Consider the following 19,166-nt stretch of genomic DNA (forward strand, 5'->3'; position numbering starts at 1 on the left):
CAGCAGAAGAGTTGGATCAAAACAGCTGGCTTTTGGCAAGAACCTTACCCCCAAGTGCTAATCTCTCCAATCTGCCAATGTTTATCCTGAAATTATGCGTCATCAACATAGCCATAATTCTGTTAATTTTGTTGTTGTTGTTGGTTAGTTGTTTTCTGGTGGATCAGCTTTGCTTGACTGGAGAGAAAAAAAAAAAAAAAGGGCAAAAAAATCCCCCATCAAAAAATAATACCTTCTCCCACTGCCAGCAAGGGTTTCATGGGTCCACGCAGCTGGGATCAGCTGGAGTTGTAGCGCAAAGGCATCCTGCCTGCAGCTGAAGAGGCCCCACCTCTCTAATCAGACTTGTGTACATTTTGAAAACAAAAAATTAGGTTCCCTCTTCATTCAATTTTCTTTCCTTTCTGTCTGCTGATACAAATAGATACAGGATATGTCTTAAGAGTCTGCATGATGCCTTCTGACCCACTGGATTGCACTTGAGATAGCTGCTTCAGACCTCTCTTTTAATATGTGTCTTCCACTTCAGACTAAGTCAGCTATTATTTTGTTAAGAATATTAGAAGTGTTTTTTTAAATGTAGTAAATTAAAACTTACCAATTCTTATGTGCCTTTTCTTCCTTTACAATGACATTGTTTGGGCAATACATCAAAAAAAAGCCTTGCTACATTGATGTATGGCACCAATCTATCATGAGAGCACTATATTTTTGGTGATGTATTAGAACAATGCATCATTAAAACATCATTGATGTAGATATATATTACTCAGCTACTGACTGGCTAGCAACAATATATATATATGGGGACTTAGGTTTAATGCATTAAATCAGAAGTGCATGGATTTGAATATAAAATATCTGAATGCCGCTAAGAATGGTGTGAAATTGTATATTAATAGGTATAATGAGAGTCTCTGCAAGACATTTCAATTAAAAAAAAAAAAGCTGAATTAATGAAGTGGTGGAAGCTGCCCTTCTGCCACCCACATTGTTTTCCTGTTCCAGAATGGGCCAGAAAGGAACGAAAAAGGCAGAATGAAAAGATATAGGGCAATAGTCCAAAGGCATAACTGCCTCCTACGGCTTTGATGGGAAACAGGAAAAATAATAAAAGCAAGTGAAAATTTAAATGGAGAGAAGCAATACCATTCTTTCAGGATTTGCTGACGGCTTTTGGTCTTTTCAATATCACTGACTTTGAAGTTAAAACAGGGCCTCTGATCTTTAATAAACTGAAGTGAGGTGGACCACTAGTGTAGGCACTAATAAAAAGAATGAAAGGGAAGCATGACTGTATGCGATTCATTAGTTTCTAGCAAATTATATGTTTTTGTCCTGGAGCATTTGTTAAATTCCCTTTCTTTTCTAGAATGATTCAGTTTGCCCAAATCAAAATATGGGGTCACATCTGTTGAGGAAAAACCTTGTTGACAGAGCCCTTCACAGACAATTTCCACTTGTGCCTGAATGTAAGATGCACCTGCAGTTTCTTAACATTGTCAGCTCTTCCTGACCCCCACCTTTTGGGAATACGGAGGAAATATATGGGGGGTTAGGGAAAGGCTGTAGCATTTGTTAAAATGGGTTCTTTTTACTTCCTGTTAGGTAAAAGCAGAAGTTGTGTGCCTGATGAGGTTCCTTTGGGTTTATGTCCTTGTTTTTATAGGGATTTGAAATGACTGACCTGAAAGCTTTTTTTTTTTTTTTTCTGTTGTCTGCTCTTAATTTCACATGGTGAGAATACTTTTAAAACACTCATTTTTTCATCTCATAGCCTACCTCTGAACTGTAGAAAAATTAACTAATTTTTCAGCAGCTATTACAGCGAAGCATAACAACTTTTATTCAAGTTCCGAGTAGTGTCAGAGCTGAGATTATAGTCAACAGGGTCCTGCCATGTTTTAAACCCTATTTACCCTCCAGAATTGCCAGCCATCCTTCATATTTGGTAGCCATGCTTTATTAGTCTGATTTCTTGTGTTACCACATTACTAGCTCAGCCAAACTTTCAGACCCACTATCATAGCAGAGCAGATTCACGTCAGTAATATATCATATAAATCACTTATTCCCAATCTGTCTTTAATCCTGAAGAACAAACTGTATGGTTTTGCTGGAAAAAGGCATCCTGTTGATAAGGATAATCTAAACCCTAGAGTAATCTCTAAGGTGCAGATGTACCCTGGTCTGTAAAATGAGAAAGCTACCTGCTAATATTAGGCTGAGTCAGGATGTGCCATGGTTCAGTGATGAAGCTGCAAATTGTTCGGCTACATGAACAGAAGGAGAGAGACCAAGGGCCAGGAGCATGAAGCAGCAGGTTTGGCAGCCTGGGGAAACCACTGGGTAGCATTTTATAACAACGGGGGAGTGCTCCCAGTGCCTGAGGAATCACTTCCAACACAAAGACCCTTCCCTGTGTACAGCCTTGAGTACGTCCTGAACTCAGCCACAGCACTCAGCATCAACAGGCACTGGTTTAGCACACACCCTGTAACTGCCAATAATTAACTTCCTTTTCCACTGCAAGAGCACGCCACGTCAGTGAGCATCACTGACACAGTCAGGTGGCAGCGAACGTCCTGGTTCTGGTGTTCGTGGTGAAGTGGAGGACATGGAGAATAAGCTGCCCTGTAGGTTAAATATGTCATCTGGGAACACGACACGGATGTAAGAATTCAGTGGTACAGGGCATCGCAAGCTCATCTGTTCTTTGTGCAGTTCAGACTGTGTTTTTTTTCTCATGGCTTTCAGCAGGTCCCTCAGGTTTTCTGAGCATCAGGTTCCCAGTCTGTAAAATCAGCCTTGCAGGCTTTTGTCATGTCCTGCATAGGAGAGCATTAAAGATTGATTCATTCTTGTTTGAAAATTGCTGTGAAGATGAAAACTGCCATATAAATTCTGCGTATTGTTCCAGTGGCCTCCTGATTTCAAAGGCTGCTGGGGTTAAAATGGTAGGAGACTGATTTAAGTGGAAATCAAGATGTGCTGTGCCTGATGTGGGAGCCAGACAGACCATGTTCACCAGCAGCAGCCTGAGTGAGAGTGATGCTCAGAGATGATACAAAAAGCTCTTCAATACCATAAAGACACACATAAAAAAATCTCATTACTGCCTCTTGCACTCTCTAGCCACCATTTCTACAGCTCTATTGGGCTTTGGCAGCAGCGAGAAACATGTTAATGAAACAGAGCAGTATCTGGACCATCTGGGAAGGATATTGTGTCAGGTTGTATGATGAGATATACAGACATCCTTTGCAGGGTGCCAAGGGTGAGACAATAATACGCATGCTTATAATAAAAGCCCTGCCTTTGCAAGCGGATAGCAAAGCACCAGAGGGGCAAAGAGGTGGAGAGAGAAGCTCATGCTGTGACGGGCAGTGGCTCTGCCAGAGCACATGGAAGGAGCTGGCAAATGCTCTGTCGGTGCCTTCCACAAAACCCATCCAGGTAAGAGGAATGGAGCAGCAACGTGATCGACACCACGGTGCCAGCCTGGGCTGGAGCCAGCACGCAAAGCCATCCGCCTGCCCCCAGAGGACAGTGCAGCTGCTTGCTGCTGCCAACGGGAAACCTGGCCCAGGAGAGACTCCAGAAACTCGCTCAAATTTTCTCTTTAATAACCAGAGTGATTAAGTTAAGAGGGTTAATTAATAGCCCTGAAAATGCATCGTTAATTACAAAACAGCACCAGCTCACTGAAGCCCAGGTACATCGGGCACTCGGTTGGATGAGGAGCCCTGATCTCAGCTACCTGAGCCAGCTGCCAGCCTGGGCACTGCAGGCAGCACCGAAAGGACCTGGGGAGGGGAAGGCCACGCATGCTGTGCTCGCCTCCCTCACCTGGATGAGGGGGCAAGGAAACCCTGTGAAGTATGGGGCAACAGCCCCACACAGGGAGCACGCTCTAACTCAGTCTTACGGTGTTATTACCATCCCTCCTCTGTGTCATGGCTATGTCTGTTAGGGAAACCTCTGACAAAACCCAGAACCCATTGGAAACCATGTAGAAGCATATGAAAAAATGTCATCTGAAGGGTGAGAAGCTGCAAATGATGCAGTATGCTGTTTTATTTTGATTACAGTTTTGCATCAAGTCCAGGCTGCTGTGCCATGACATGCGTGGGAGCAGCTTTGTGGTGGACAAAGGTCTTGTAACCCACCGAGGTTTGGCCATGTTCCCTGCAACCATCCTTACCCTCCACACAGTGGGTGGACTAATAGTAATTAATGAAGACATTGCCATTTTACCATGCCTTTCATTCATTATGAGTACAAATGAGTAAAGCCTCCTGACCCTTCTGTGAGGTAAGAGTGATGGCTTTCCCCATTTTATGGCTGGATAAGCAAAGGCCTGTGGAGATGAAAGGCTGACTGTTCCCAGCCTTGTATGAGTGGGCCAGGGGAGAGGCAGAGGCAGGGAAACCTCCCCTTTCCTCTCACTGCTGCTCAGCTGCGTGGCCTCTGCTGGCCCAGGTGTTCTCCCAGGAATGAGCCTGGCATCTCTGGGAGGCCTGCCCGTCTCCCTGGAGGGACAGAACCATGCCTCCTACCACCAGCAGCAAAGGGAACACTCACCGGGACAGAGAAAACAGCACATATAGCTGGGAAGATGGTGCAACAAAGGACAACCTATTTTAAGCAGTATTTCCAAGCACTCCTGCATGCACTTCCACCCTGCCCCTGGCTGGTAGTTCTTGTTCAGAACTGTTTCTGGATGAGGACTGGTGCCCAGAGAGACCACAAGGCTTGGGGATAACTGAAACGAACAGTCCTTAAGTGAGTAGGCCAAGCTTGTTATTGCCTGAAAAAAAATGGGAGATGATCAGGGTCAAGACATTGGAGTGACTGTTCATAGCTGAGCTGTCTTATTAGATCATTAGCTCCAATTTTTGGCCCAGATGTTGTAGCAGATAAAATATGACATAAATTTGCCATAGAAAAGCTGCCTTTGGGCACTCCACTGTTCGTCGTCAACAGTGCGCGCAGTCATTTAATGTTCCCTCTGGGCTTCCAGAGGCACGGCCTTTACGTAACATACCTACGCACATGCACATATGTGCAGGAGGGTTTGGGAACGGTTTTGCTGAATTCTGTGTGGGAAATCAGCATACCTGAATGCTGTGTTGAATTTCTGCGCAGTCGTGTTGTTGCTCATCTGGCACAGCTGTGGCCCTCCCTGGCAGACTGACTGCGTGTGCCTGCTGCAGCAGTTTTGTGAAAAAAAGCCTTTCTGCTGGCACTGCTGCATTCTGCAGCCCTCTCCTCCCCTGAGAGGCTTTGGATGTTACAATACTTACCACAGTTTCACTTGTTACTGCTTTTTCATCCAGCAAGATAAATGATCATGAAGACTCACTTTGCCTTCCTCTGAGCACAGTCTCCTCCATGTAGAGTGAAAATAAATATTCAGGCAAGCCAGTCATCTCAAAAAACATCTAGGCAAGCATTCACATTATTTTAAAAACTCCCTGCCTGACACTGTAGTGGCAATTGCCACAGAAAAGCCTATAAACAAAATAAACGTAATACCATGGAGAATTGGGAGAAGAAAGCAATAGTGCTGCTTGCTATTCTGCAACTGCTTCAAAATCCAAAACAAACCAACCAAAATTGTTGTCCTAGTTATCTTTTCGTCCTTTTCCCTAGGCCTTTTCCATAAGGTACTTAGTGGAAATGAAAGCAATAGTCTTATATAGATAAATCCATAGAATTGAAAAGAGACTGATCTCTTTTCTCTAGGTGCTCGAATGCTACACCAGTCTATATGATGTTTGAAAACCATGTGGGAAGGAGATCATTCTCTCTCAAATTCAAAAGGCTTTTAGAATCACATTTATTCACTTCTATAGCGTTTTTCCATATGGGATTTCAGGGCCTTTTATACAAGAAGGTGCCCCCTTTTCTCCTCTCCTTCCTTTGTGCTTGTTCTTTCACCAGCACAAAGCTGAAGCGAACAATGCTATACGCTCTGCTTTACATCCCGCAACATCCAGGACTCCGAAGAACAAAGAATAAATAGTTGTCGGAGGGGATAAAGATAGAAAGTTCAGAGCAATGGGTAGCTGGGGCTCCACGGAAAGTTCTGGTGCTGGTGGAACAAGGTTCATTTTGAGAGCCAAAGAAAATGTGCCCTGAAAACTGGTTCTGATGTGGGCTGGCTATAAAATCTGGACTGAGTCACCCTGCCTCTCTGAGCTGCATTTTCTACAGCTGTAAAATGGGGTTTTGGCCCAAAAGCCTGGGTAATGGTTTTATAAGGCATTATAAAGGACTGCAAGGAAGATAAACAAATAACTTTGCTTTTTTCATGTGGGAGGGCAGGAGCAAAGACAGAAGGGAAAGAAGCAAATACACTGAGTGGGAGTGTGGGGACACGAGTTGGGACAATTTATTAATTTGGTTTCCATCTTGTTCTGGTAAACAACTTACAGCTGGGTAAGCTCTCTGTGCGATCAGTCCCTGTCTGATGAGGGCTGCCCTGGCCCCTACTATCCACCTTGCTATCCCCCCCAGGTGTCTGGGGTGACCATGCCTCCATGTCCTGCTGCAGCTGCATCGCCCCTGCCTTCCCTCAGTCCCAAAAAGGGGTTCAGGAAACACATCTCCCTGCCCAGCAGTTTGGTACAGAAGGGAAACTGCTTTTCTCTCCAGCTTAGACGTCCCTCTTGAGACCTTGGCATGAGACATGAGGCCGCTGGCAGGACCTGGGAGAAAAGGGAGAAGGAGCAGGGCTTTGCGAGCCCCTAGTGAAGCAGACCCGGTCTTGCCTCCATCCCCTTCTTGCTGATCTCTGTGAAACCATGCCCTTCCCTGCTGCTATAATCACTGATTACATGCCATTTGCCTGTTGTATTAAAGCTGCTTGCTTAATTAATATCATTTTAAAGGGCAGTCTTGGCATGAGGGAGACAAGCTGTTTTGAACTCCAGTAAACACATTCAGTGTGTGATCATCATGAGCGGCTCCTGCAGCCTTTCCACGGCAGGCAGGCAGCGAGCAACGTGAGCTAATGAACTGTGTTTTAACCACCTGATGCTGGCCAGGGCTTTAATCTATCAGGCTTAAGGGCTGCATGGAGGAGGGGAGGCAGAGAGCTTCGGCACACCCCAGCACCATTGAAACTGTTCATCAGCCTGCTCTGCAGTCTACTGCAGAGTTTGCTTTATTAAAGCTCCCCGCTGCCTGCACACGTTCACTGGCACAGACATCGGGAGACAAGCAAACACTTACCCGAGTGCAGAGTACTCGCTGCTGCATTGCAGGGTTTGCTGGCACAAAGCGATGGGGGTAGGTGATCACAGGTAGAGGCGTGGGTCCTGCTGCCTGCCTGTAGCTGCAAGCTTGGTGATTTTTGTAACACGGGATTTGAAGAGGGCTGGGGACAAAACATGCCCATTTCGGGCTCTCTTTCCAGCTCCTCTCTGTCTGGATATCCAGCACCGTTTGTAACTAGTATTGAGAAGGGTCTATGCTGCTGCTCAGTGTGTTTTTTTTTATTCAGTTATTCTCTAAAACTAAAAATTAATTTCCTTTACGATTCTCAATGGGGTAAGCATAATTTTATTTATTATTGTTATAAATGTACTTCACTTCTATGAAGAGATCCTCTATAAGGAGGAGGATGCTGTTGTGCTGTGGCAGTATTCAAAGTAAATTCAGTCCCCTTCCAAGGAGCCTGCAGTCTGAGTATTAGGGGTTTTCTGGTTTTCCTATAGTTTGTCACTATAGAAATCACTTTCTTGTAGCAAATGTAAGGCGATGATGAATTGAATTCATTTTTCTTTTTTTTTTTTATCCTCCCAATAATCCTGTTTGTAGGGTCATGCGTTTTTTTTTTTTTGGTGTGTGTGTGTGCCAACACAGAAATATTTGATTATACAAATCATTTACTGAGGTTTAATACCAAATAGCTGGTCTGTTTTATAATGTCTGTAACCACACTGGATTTGTTGTTTTCGACAGATCAACAGACAGTTTTTCTGGAAGAAAGCTGATATTTGCTTAAGAATTTTTAGACACTTCTAATCAACTGCTGTAAATAGGCATGTGGAAATTTAATGATAACAATTTTATTCTTTGTGAGCAGCTGATTCAGAATTTCTTACATACTTGAGGAAGATAGGGCGAAATATTTCAGCTATTTTTTTTTTAATGGGAGAAGGACGACTCAGATTTCTTCTCCCTAGTTGTTTCCTACTGATACAATGCTGCAGCCTCTGCCTTACTCAGCTTATGTCTAATTGCAGAGTATTTAGCAAAAGGATTCATGTGCAAGTTTTAGATTTGAAGTTAACCACCTATTATACTCAGCTTTGTTAACAGATGTCAGCTGAACAGCAGCTAATTCTAACTGGGAGAAATTCATGTTGAGGATTGTATGAAGGTGGGCTCACATCAGGATGATTCAAGATCTTCAGTTTGAGAGTGTTTAAGCAAAATAAAATATTCCAGGCTTCCTTTCATCAAAAAGCCAGGATGTTTCAGTGCAAGCGTGACATCTGCGGATGCACTGGTTACTGACAGCCTCCTGGGACAAGCCAGCCAGCAGGGTTGGGTATTGTGGGAATTAAAGCTCAGTGTTCGTATTGCAGCTTAATTGTCGAGTGCACACATTGTCTGAGGGAAAAACACAATTTGCCTAAAACGAGCAATTGGGGCTCAATTTCTGAAGCTGTTGAAGATCTCCCAAATCCAACAGACGTTGGTGGGAGCCCTGGGTACCAGGTACTTGTGAAAACAAATTCTCATTCTCATCTTCAAAAGATGAAGGTTGCAAAAGAGAAGCCAAAGATGATTTCATTTTCACTTTAACCTTCCATGTCCCAATTTTCATAATAAAATATTTTACTATCTTTAAGGAGCTTTAAGGGTTAATTCAAGGTAATATAGTCTTAGGAGTCCCTCAAGGAAGACGTTGGGAAGTGACACAGTTGTTATGCTGTTAAATTGCTCAAAAATGGCCACTTTCTCATCATTCAAATCCTACTTTAATTCACTTCCTCCAGTGACCCTTTCAGTGTTAATCCACTACACAGAAGTGTCGCAGTTTTAATTAAAAAGGAAATCTCTATCTCGCTAAGCTTAGTCTGCCATCTGATCATGCAGTATGGTTTATGAATAGCATTATCTGTCTAATTTACATTATAAAACCATTACTTAAGCAAGGCAGAACACATTGGTAGCACTCAGTAAATAATTCTGCTCTAACCAAAATAAGCAATGTTTTAAGCAAAACTACTGTAAGAAGAGAGATGTGAGCACATCATACACAGTGCTGCACACAGGGAGAGGTACAGGGATGCAGAGAGCTCAGTGGGATACCTCATTAAAATGAGATCTCTAAATTGAGTTTGGAACAGCTTCTGAAAATATATGTTCCAGCTCAACCACAAGATATGGATTTGAGGCAGGATTTACTGGATTAAATTATCTGGCTTCCGGTATAATGAAGGCTAGTGGTCCCTACTGACTTTTAAAATTTATGATCTTAACTACTGGCAATGGTTATGTCCCTGGTCACTTGGAACTCCATAAATCAAACAGCGTGGAGTGCTGCAGAGCTACAGACTGTCCTGAGGGCCTGCACAGGGCAAATATTCACGCTGTATGGACCAACAACCCCAAATCCTGCCCCAGCAGTCAACAGGATCTGCACGAGCCTTGGATTGGGACTCTGGTGCAAATCTCCACTTAGTTGTTCTTACGTTCAGGTCAAGAAGCTAAAGTAGCTGTTTCAGGACACTACCAGGATGAAGAAAAGAAGTTATTAAAAACAAAAAAGAAGAAGAAAAAAGGTTTGCTGTTTAGATCCCAGCCATGCTAACACATCAAGGTAGCAAATGTGATTGGGGAGTCACAGAGTGAGAACAGAGCCCTAATGGGAGCACAACAACTTTTTTCACATTACTGTCAGGTTTTTAAAACATAGTGGGAGGAAAGCAGTGGGGGAAGGATGAGGAGAGAGAAACTGGATCTTGTGTTTCTTGTTAGAAGAACAAGAAGGCAGGCACAAGATCTGTGTCACTCTGTAAACTCTTTACCTCAGAGGAAGGTGAACCCCACCTGGCAGAAATTAAATATTAATGCATCCAATCATGTCCAAAAGTACATAAAGCTCAAGGGACATCTTATGATACCTTTTGAAAAGAAGATCTAGTTTAATTCATTTGCATATCCTGATACCCAATCCTGCAGATTAGCATCAGTGGGTTAATGCACTGCTACCATTAGGCTCCCTTGAGGTTATCAGAAAACTATATGTAACAAACTGTAGGCACTGAATTGAAGCATCTGGTCAGGGAAAGCCAGATCGAACTACATCGTCTTAATTGTGACCCAGTTTGGGATGCAGCAGAGTGGCAGCAACCCCTGGCAGGAAGAAACAGTAAATTGATTTCGGTGAGAACCTCATCAATCTCCAATCACTGTGACCCATGGATCATTAATCTCATTAAAAAGTTCAACCTCATGGCAGAAGTAATAGCACGCTGAAAGTGTGTAAATCAGATATGCTTTCACAAATTTTAACAGGTCTGGCTGGCATCCCTAAGGAGAACTCCATTTCTCAATTGGGCAAATTCTCCGCTGACTCTAGCTGAATTTCAGTCATTTACTCTGCATCAGATACTGTCTTTTAGGCCCAGGAAAACTATCCAGAAGGTATCTGTCCTATTATTGAGCCATGCTTATAATACTCATGTTAGGGAAGGAAGAGCTGAATCAATGGGCATGATAAATCACCTCCTAACGTTGTGGTCTTTTTGACAACAGACCTCTCTGCTGTCTGAGCTCTTTAGGTGAGGTGATGGGTAAAGAGGCTGGGAAACACAGCTGGGAGTACGCAGCCAACCCTGGTTTTCTGTGTTCCTGCGAGTCCCAAGGAATACAGAAGAGTGTATTGTTTTGGAGGACAAACAGCAAAGAAAGTCAGTTGTTCATGTTTGTATTTTAACTGTGGCAGGGCCTGTCTTATTACTGAGTTTAGGGTTTTGTTGTCTTGAAGAGAGATTTTGGTATAAAAAGGATGAGTTGTGAGGGGTCTTTTGTGCTAAATTTTTGGCAGGGAAATTGCTCAGTGTCCCTCGGACTATTTCTCATCAGTACATCTGTTCAGTGTGTGGCCAAATCACAGAGAGATGCAATCCTGCAGGACGGGATGAGCTGATTTAATGGCTAACTGCCACTGGAGGGGAGGTACCACTCTCCCCTGCCTTCTTGCCTTTCCAGCTGTGCACGTCTGCCATTTACTGTGTGTCCACTCTGGCACTTGTCAGATCCACCTGTGATCTACATCCATTTGCTAAGCCAAGGGAAACCTAATGCAGCAAAAATAAAATTGATGGTTTTCTCCTGGCTTAAGGAGCTGCATGAGCTCGGATGGGACCAATGAATGAATGTCCAAGCTTGCACAGGAAAGAGGGGGAAGTGAGTGGTGAGGAATGGGAATGCAATAAAGAAAGAGATGTGAGGAGGTAGCTGGGCTGCGAGACCACCGCTTGTAAGCAATGCATAGCTCAGATAGCTCACATGTTTGTGGAACCAGAGCATATGAGGCTGAAATGCCATCTGTATACAGATAATACACAGATCAATAACTCATTTCCATTGCTTTCAGTCAGTACAGAGTCCCAGTTTTCCAGTAACAAGATATGCAAACCAGAGAGGCTTAAATCTGGACAACGTGTCATTAGTCAATCAAAGCAGCAGCCTTGGCTGTGACATGCCCGATTGGCTCCTCCCTCATTTCATGAAGTAGCCAAGAGAATGTGGGGTGTTTCTGAGTACCTATTTGTAGAGTTGTAGGAGCAGTTGAGAAAACTGCTTACATACAGAGCACAGTTGGAAAAATTGTCCTTGTTCCTCTTAGACCTTGTGAACATCATCCAGGGCTCTGAGTGCATCCAAACAGTCCATATGTAGTCAGATCTGCACCTTGGCCCTGATCTCCTGGTCACCTACACTGAAGCCATGTCAGCCCAGCTCCTATCTGAAGCAAGCTGAATAATTTCCCTGAAGAAACCTGGGTGTATTTGGGAGAGCTGCTCTCTCAAGGCCTGCACTCCACAGACACTACCCACACAGTTCCCCAGGAGCGTTCTCCAGCGCCCATGGGCTTATACTCATGCACACTGCTACATGGGCACAAACGTCACTTGGCTGTGTTCACAAGTCTCCTAGCTGGTATGGAAAGTGCGAGTCTCAAGAACTCTAAAGCCATCCTGTCCTAAAAGTTCGTCAGGAGCAAAAAGGAATTCAGGACTCCCAGGGCGCCCACATGCCTTGAACTGGCTGAGGCCCAGGCCTGTGCAGCAGGGAGTGTTGCAGGAGGCAGAGAGGAGGAGGTAGGAGGCCAGCTGGGTGTGCTGGGCTTGGCCTGCAGCACTGAGTCGTTTGACTTCAGATTCATCAAAACAAAGGCTGCACATGTCAACTACCATGCCATGCAGCTTGACATGCATGCCTCTATCACAAACTATGCCAGTTTGGGACTTCAGTGCCGTAAGTGTGTTTTGTGCTGCACTGTCACCTGGGTCTGAAGCATCATGCTGAGTCTGAGAGGTCCAGGAACTTAACAAGCCTTGAGAGACTCTCTTGAGCCACACATTCACCCTTTACAGCTTCATTGCCATGCTTAGGACAAGTGGAGGGCCCCCAAGAGCAAGATTGGTATTGCTCCTGGCTCTGGTAGGTGTCCTGCCTAAGTCATGTTTACTGAAGAGCTGAGAGGAAAAAGTCATGTTTAGGTACAACAATGTTTAGGAAAGATATGCTGTGTGATTTGGGAATTCTTCAGCAAAGATGGGCAGCTCAGGGGCAGGGACAAAAGAGACTCATCTCTTACGCACGCACACACACACACAGACATACAGACAGACACACGAGCAGCCTTTTCCACCAGCAGCCTCCCATCCTTGTTTGCCAACAGCAACACCCAGGCCCTAAGAGCACTTCCATGTAGCAACGTGTTATGTCACAGCTTGGCTGGCAGCTAAGAGCCAGGCACATAATTGGGGCAACAGTGGTGCACAAACACCATCTGGCCAAAATTGGCTCTAACAGGCATCTGTGTGTAGCCATCCATAGCCCTAGTTTGAGCTGGCCTTGTCTGCAGCCCAGAGGGTGAGGTTTTCTGTGGTGGAGCTCTGACGCTGTGTGCTGAGGAATTGATGGCAGCAGAAGCGGTTGTAGCAGAAGCAGGCAGCGTGTTTTTGGAACAACTGCTGAACAGCCTCTGCACACATTTACTGGGCTTGGTCACCTTCTGAGGAAGAGGCCAGTGTGGTTCTCTGCTGTGCATGGGGCAAGTCTATGCTGACCCCAGTGCTGGTGGGGCACGTGCTTAGCCCCAGTTACAGGCAGCAGTGGAGACTGTTAGGATGCCAGGTTTGCTCTGCTGCGGTGTGGTCACAGCTCACACGCTCCCGAGGGACACAGGCCATATTGTCCAAGTCAGCCAGGACACCAGGGTTTGCTCCAGGTGCGAGCTGCAAAGACAGTGTCAACAGGCTTTCTGTATCCTCTCTAACAGGACTGCAGTGCATAAGGGTATGTTCAAGTACTGTATGCAGATCCAAGGCTTAGCCACGGGAGCGGGGAAGCATACCAGATCATTACTTCCTAGGCCGTTGAGTTAAATGTGCAATGCCTAATGTTAATATTAACCTATATACTGAATGGTTTGGAAAGTACCTGTTTGTACTGAGCTCTCCCAGCTGAAACACTTCAGCTGCACAGTTCTTGGCACAGAACTTATTATTCTGAAACTTGCTTTCCCAATTAGCTGGAAAGAGCCTGATTGTTTTCACCCTTTGGATCACTTTTTAACTCCTGTAATAGCTTTATCTGAGACAGATTGATGCGTAGAGATTTCTTTAACAATGCCACAATTATGGGCTGATTATACTTCCTGAGTGAATGAAACTTTTCATGTAATTGGGCATAAATTTAGGGAGAGCCTTTATAGACCCCATGAGCAATTCAGCTAGATTGCCTCTGCTGACTGCTACAACTTGCATCTGTCACATGAGGGTACTTGATGGAGATGTGTACCTTATTAAACGTAAATATGTATATGTAAACTTAGACCGCTGAAAGCCCTGAGAGTGCTTACAGCCCAGCATGGACCCAAGGTCCCTGTCATACGGTTTCAGCTGCTCATGAGCTCAGCACAACCACCCAATGGCAAGCCTGTATATCATCAGATATGTCTGCTTGATCCCTTCCTAATTAAAGGGTAGCTTATGTGATCCCAAGCTATTGCCAGCAACACGGACAGAAATTGCATAGCTCACAGGTGCAGCATGACTAAGCCTGCGCTCAGGCTGGTGCTTTCACCTAGATATCGTTGTTTTTATCTGTAGCTTGTCGAATACCTGCCCTGCTTTCAGAGGGTACACAGCATGGAGTTAAAGAGGCTCAGGAAAACATGGTCTATGAAGAAAGACTGAGAAAGTTTAGGTTGTTTTGCTCAAAGTCTGCTGAGGGAGAAAGCATAACTGTTTCCAAACATATAAAAGGTTGCTGCAGAGAGGAAGGAATAACCTATTATTTACCTGTGCACAATGGGCAGGACAAGTAGTAAGGTGCTGGAATTGCTGTAGGGTAGATCAAGGGGAAAACTTTCTATCAGTAAGGAGGTGAAGGATGAAAAACAGTTATCAGGAAGGCACAGCGTTTCCACCACATGGCCAAATGCCTGTTGGACATGTTGTAGGCAGGGGCAGGGCATCAGCACAGAACGAGCAGACAGAAATATGCTCAGTCCGAAGAGAGAAGAGCCTCAGTGCCACAGAGCAGACCCCAGGTCACCACAAGCAACATGGAGAGGCTCACATCCGTTTGTCCCTTCCATTAATGGGGCTGCATAAATATCTTACATGGGTATAACTCACTCAGATTCATTCTTTAAGCACAATCATTACATTGCAGAGCTGAGGGAAGAACGTAGGTAATTTAATTCTTAGTTATCTGCTCTACCCACCTGACCACAAATACCACCGTTCTCCTGAAACATGAAGTTAAAGCCAGACTAATAATGACTTCTCACCACAGCACTTTTTGACATGGAGGTGTTAGCAGTGGCTGCCCCAGGTCCTAGGGGACCGTGGGAAACCTTGATTAGGAGGTGTGGATTTTTCTGGGTGGAAGTGACTTGGTGGGGCTAGAAATGTGTTCTTAGTGTCCTCCCCGGGACGCCACTGTGAGCAATATATGATCTCTGCACCATCGTTTTTGTAGCAGGTCATATTTTCACGATGTCAAGCATGCTGCTGTCTTTTCTGTAATAAAGCTCACCTAATCAAAACAAGTCAGAGCTTATCTAAGCCCCTAGCCGGAGATATCTCTGTGGTGGCTACAGAGCCGGGTTTCCTAGCAACCTAAAAGGCATTAGACGGGGCTTTGTCGACATATATCTGTTACACACAAACCCCCCCGTTTGAATAATGTTATGGGTGTGACATAAACCGACAAAAGCCAGGAAATGCAGAGCTGGGGCTGATTTTCTATCCTTACCGCTCATCACAGAAAAAAAATAAAAAAAAAGGCACAGTCATGTGAGAGATGAGCAGACCAAACCAACATTTATATTTCCTGGCTTTTGTCCCAGATGAGATGCCATTTAAATGAGGTGCTTGGTATTAATTTTCTCTGTTTAAGACAGGCTTAATGCTCATGGTAGGTAGCATGTTGGCAGTGCTGTTAGCTTCCCCATGATCTCCCCTCTTCCTTGGAGGGGCCAGCTTGCAGGAAGAAAGGCATCGTAGCTCTTCTGTGATCTTTGGTTTCCCCATGGTGAAACCAGCTTTCAGATCCTTGCCTTTGGAGGCAAAGGCTGGGAGCAGGGTGGTAATGATGCTCCATCACTATGAGCTCAGGGAGGAGCTGGTGAGGACAAGCAGGTTAAAAACACTACTAATGCTACTAATATCCACACTCTCCAAACAACTTTATAAATAGGAAGATGCCTCTTATAGTTTTCAAGGAATTCTTGTTACAAGAACGCGGAATGGATCTTGTTATCAAGCATTAGGAAAACAAAAGATCAGGAGAAAAAAGAATATATATTCTTTTTCCCAGGCCAAAAATATACTGAAGACTGATGAACAGTCTGAAAAGTGGCACTTCAGCAATGTCTTTTATTTCTTCACTTGTAGCAAGATGAGTGTTCAAAATCTCACAGCTTGTGGAGAGCTTGTGGAGGAGACTGAAAGGGGAAGGGATGGAAGAACTACTGCTGTTGCTGATTGCCACTTTGAATTCTTGGGGAAGAAGTCCTCTGGAAGTGAATGGGAACTGATCACTTCTCCATCATCTTCTAGAGTCATCCCACAGAACTTAACAGAAAATAATTATTTTGCTGCAGATTGTTATAAACTGGCTAAAAAGTGAAGGAAGAAAAAAAGATGTGTTAACTTTCACAAGCCTACTTATCAGCTGGGGTAAACTAATTTAATTTACTTGACTTGTGTGCAGCTCTTTGAATGTGTACCAACTCAGACTCTAACTGTGTAGCTTTTTGTATGTGTATTTGCAGGGCTTCACTTGTCTTACCTCCGGGTCTTTCACAGAAAAACAAGGGCCCATTTTTACATTTGCTTGGAGGCCTGAAACGAAGGTTTTATCTATATGTAAATTTTTCCAGCCTGGTTGTGAAATCTCTAAGGTGGCTTGTAGAGAAAGGTCTGGGGAAACCTAGCTATAGCTGAGTACTCTGGTGTTGTAAGGGAAAATCCTCTGAATTGTTGTCCGTGGGTGAGCCACTGGGCTTTCATCCCATCCATTCTTCACTGTAATCTTCATTACCATAAGAGTTCATGCTCCTCACTCATGGATGCCATACTGTCTGAACTCCAAGGGGCTCTTGGAATAAAGGCACTCACACAGCCTCTCTGCTGACAACAGCCAGGGGTTTTTTAGGAAGCATATCATGAATATATACGCTAAACGAATTACAATGGAAAGGAATTACTATGCACAAGCCTCTGAAAGAAACAGAAGCAGAAGGAGGTTCTTGCACTTTCTACCAACGTCATCTCTACTGTCCATCCGCTTGTTCCCCATTTAGCCTTCCCACTGGCGTAGCTCCTATTATGTGTTTGAGGACAAGACAATGGGAGCCCACTATGTGCTGGCAAATGTGTGCATTGTTCTGCGGGCTCCCTGTAGAAATCCCTGCATTTGCATGACCCGTTTTCCAAAGTATGTTTTCTGAAGGGGGGGAGTAAGAGGAAAATGGATGATGTCTCACAGCTGTACGCAGATTAGTGGTATGTTTATGCCTGTACATCAAGGTAGATAAAATAGCCATATTTTTCCCCTAAGTGCTTATTTGTAATGCATGCATGAACTAACTTAACGAGCTTAAAATATTTAGCAAATGCTGAGACGAATGGAGAGTATGGGCAGGGGGTACAAAACTAGCAGAGATAATTGAATACACTTAGCCATCACAGAAGCTTTACATAGCTGTAACACATTCTCTACAGATAACACAGCTGGGACAATATGGCTAGAGCTTTAAAATACCTAGGAATTTTTATTATAAGATAGTTATCAATTATTGTGAACATTAATATTAAACATTTTTTACTTTAGTTAAATACATGCCTCTTCTTTATTAAATATTAAAGAATGCATCATAAAATGTAAAATAGTGAGCGTTTTTAGTTGTCATTTTTTCAGGACTCAGCTGAGCAGGAAAGGTCTCTGATAGGGTCTCTCTTGGATTCGAAGTTTGCCTTGGGAGCACAGGTTGCCAAAGGAAGGTGGTTCAAAACACAGAATACACAAGTCCCTCAGATTTGACAATCTGAAATGCCAAATGAGAGCAAAGTGACTGGCTGCTGTAACAAGAGTGCATACGACGTGTAAAACTGGTAAAGTCCTTCAGCACTGGAGAAAACCCTACTAGATCAAATCATAAGTTTCCAGCTTCATTCAAACTGAGCCTAACTCTGTACCACTGCCCTTGTTCTGGCTCAGACCAGGACCTCGAACGAACAGTCTGCAGCAACCCATCCATCTCCGCTCACACCTAATGAACTGCTTAATTAGAGCAGCAGTGGGGAAACTCTGCTGTTTGGTTTCCCTCTCCCTCAGGTGCCTGACAGTGCTCTAGGAAGGACTTCAGTTTGTCACAAAGGTCTCAGAGCCACTGAACCTTCGTGGCAACCCATGGCAGGTTCAAGGTGAAGGTCTTCTCTGCTGGGGCCTTTCTGAGATAAGTGACCTTGTTGCCACCACAAAGCTCTGCCCCGGGTCGCACCTCTCGCACCGCAGCCAATTACCTTAGCTGAAGCTGGGGATTAACGCCTGGTTGTTTAATTTGGAAGAGCAATTTGAAGGTCACCGGGGAAGGTAATACAGTCCTGGTGACTGAACATGTGGATAAGGGCACCACAAAAATATAATCTACTTTGTTGAGGATACGATAAACCAGGTTTATGTGTGTGGTTGGCAAGCAGCACTTCTAAGTGTTACTCCATCAGATAATCCAGACAGCAGAGCAACTATTTATCCCCCTGCTCCGCTAATATGGCTTTAATCTATGGATTAGGTCATTTTCATATTTGTAGGGTTTTCTAAAACAGAATTAGAGGTAACTTCTATTTATTTCCTATCTGATTTCCTGATTTATTTATTTTTATTTATGAAATAATACTTATTTCTGTAATCAGGCAAAGGTAATCTAAGGGGAAGATCTCTCATATTCCAAAGGACAAAACCTCAGTCAAACAAGACAATGCAGACATTTGGCTGTCCAGTGCCACCCTGCATCCAGGTTTCCCTTGACATGTCCTCTTTTTCCACCTGGAATAAGATGTCCAGAAATCCCAGATGTCTAACCACTGTTTGCAGACAGACACAGAGCAGCTTCACTGAGCACATGCAGATAGCTGAGGTGCCCCTCATGTGAGACACGTGCATGAGGCCCAGGTGGTCTGTGGACGTGCAGTAAATTTTCTGTATACATCTACCCAGCCCAGATATCATGGCACCACCAGGAAGTTTGTGTCTTTTTGCAGGAGTCCTGCCCAACACTCGTATGCCCCTTTCTGACAGAGAGTGCTGGGCTCACGGCCCTGGGCCAGGCCGTGTTGTGAGGGGGAAGGAAGGAAGTGGTTGTGTTTTTCGCGTGTGATTGACGTGATCCAGAG

General features: G+C 44.4%; 1 long non-coding RNA gene across 1 annotated transcript in view; it reads left to right on the forward strand.

Annotated features, from left to right (window-relative positions):
• The first annotated feature begins 6,328 nt into the window (after nt 1–6,328).
• The window catches only part of LOC106036733 (uncharacterized), a 37,516-nt gene continuing 24,678 nt past the window's right edge, over nt 6,329–19,166 (forward strand). Inside the window, exon 1 of the long non-coding RNA XR_007165734.2 lies at nt 6,329–7,296. This is a non-coding gene — a long non-coding RNA (uncharacterized lncRNA). The remainder of the gene's footprint in view (nt 7,297–19,166) is intronic.

Source organism: Anser cygnoides, chromosome 5, assembly GCF_040182565.1.
Source record: "Anser cygnoides isolate HZ-2024a breed goose chromosome 5, Taihu_goose_T2T_genome, whole genome shotgun sequence".
In the NCBI taxonomy this organism is placed as follows: domain Eukaryota; kingdom Metazoa; phylum Chordata; class Aves; order Anseriformes; family Anatidae; genus Anser; species Anser cygnoides.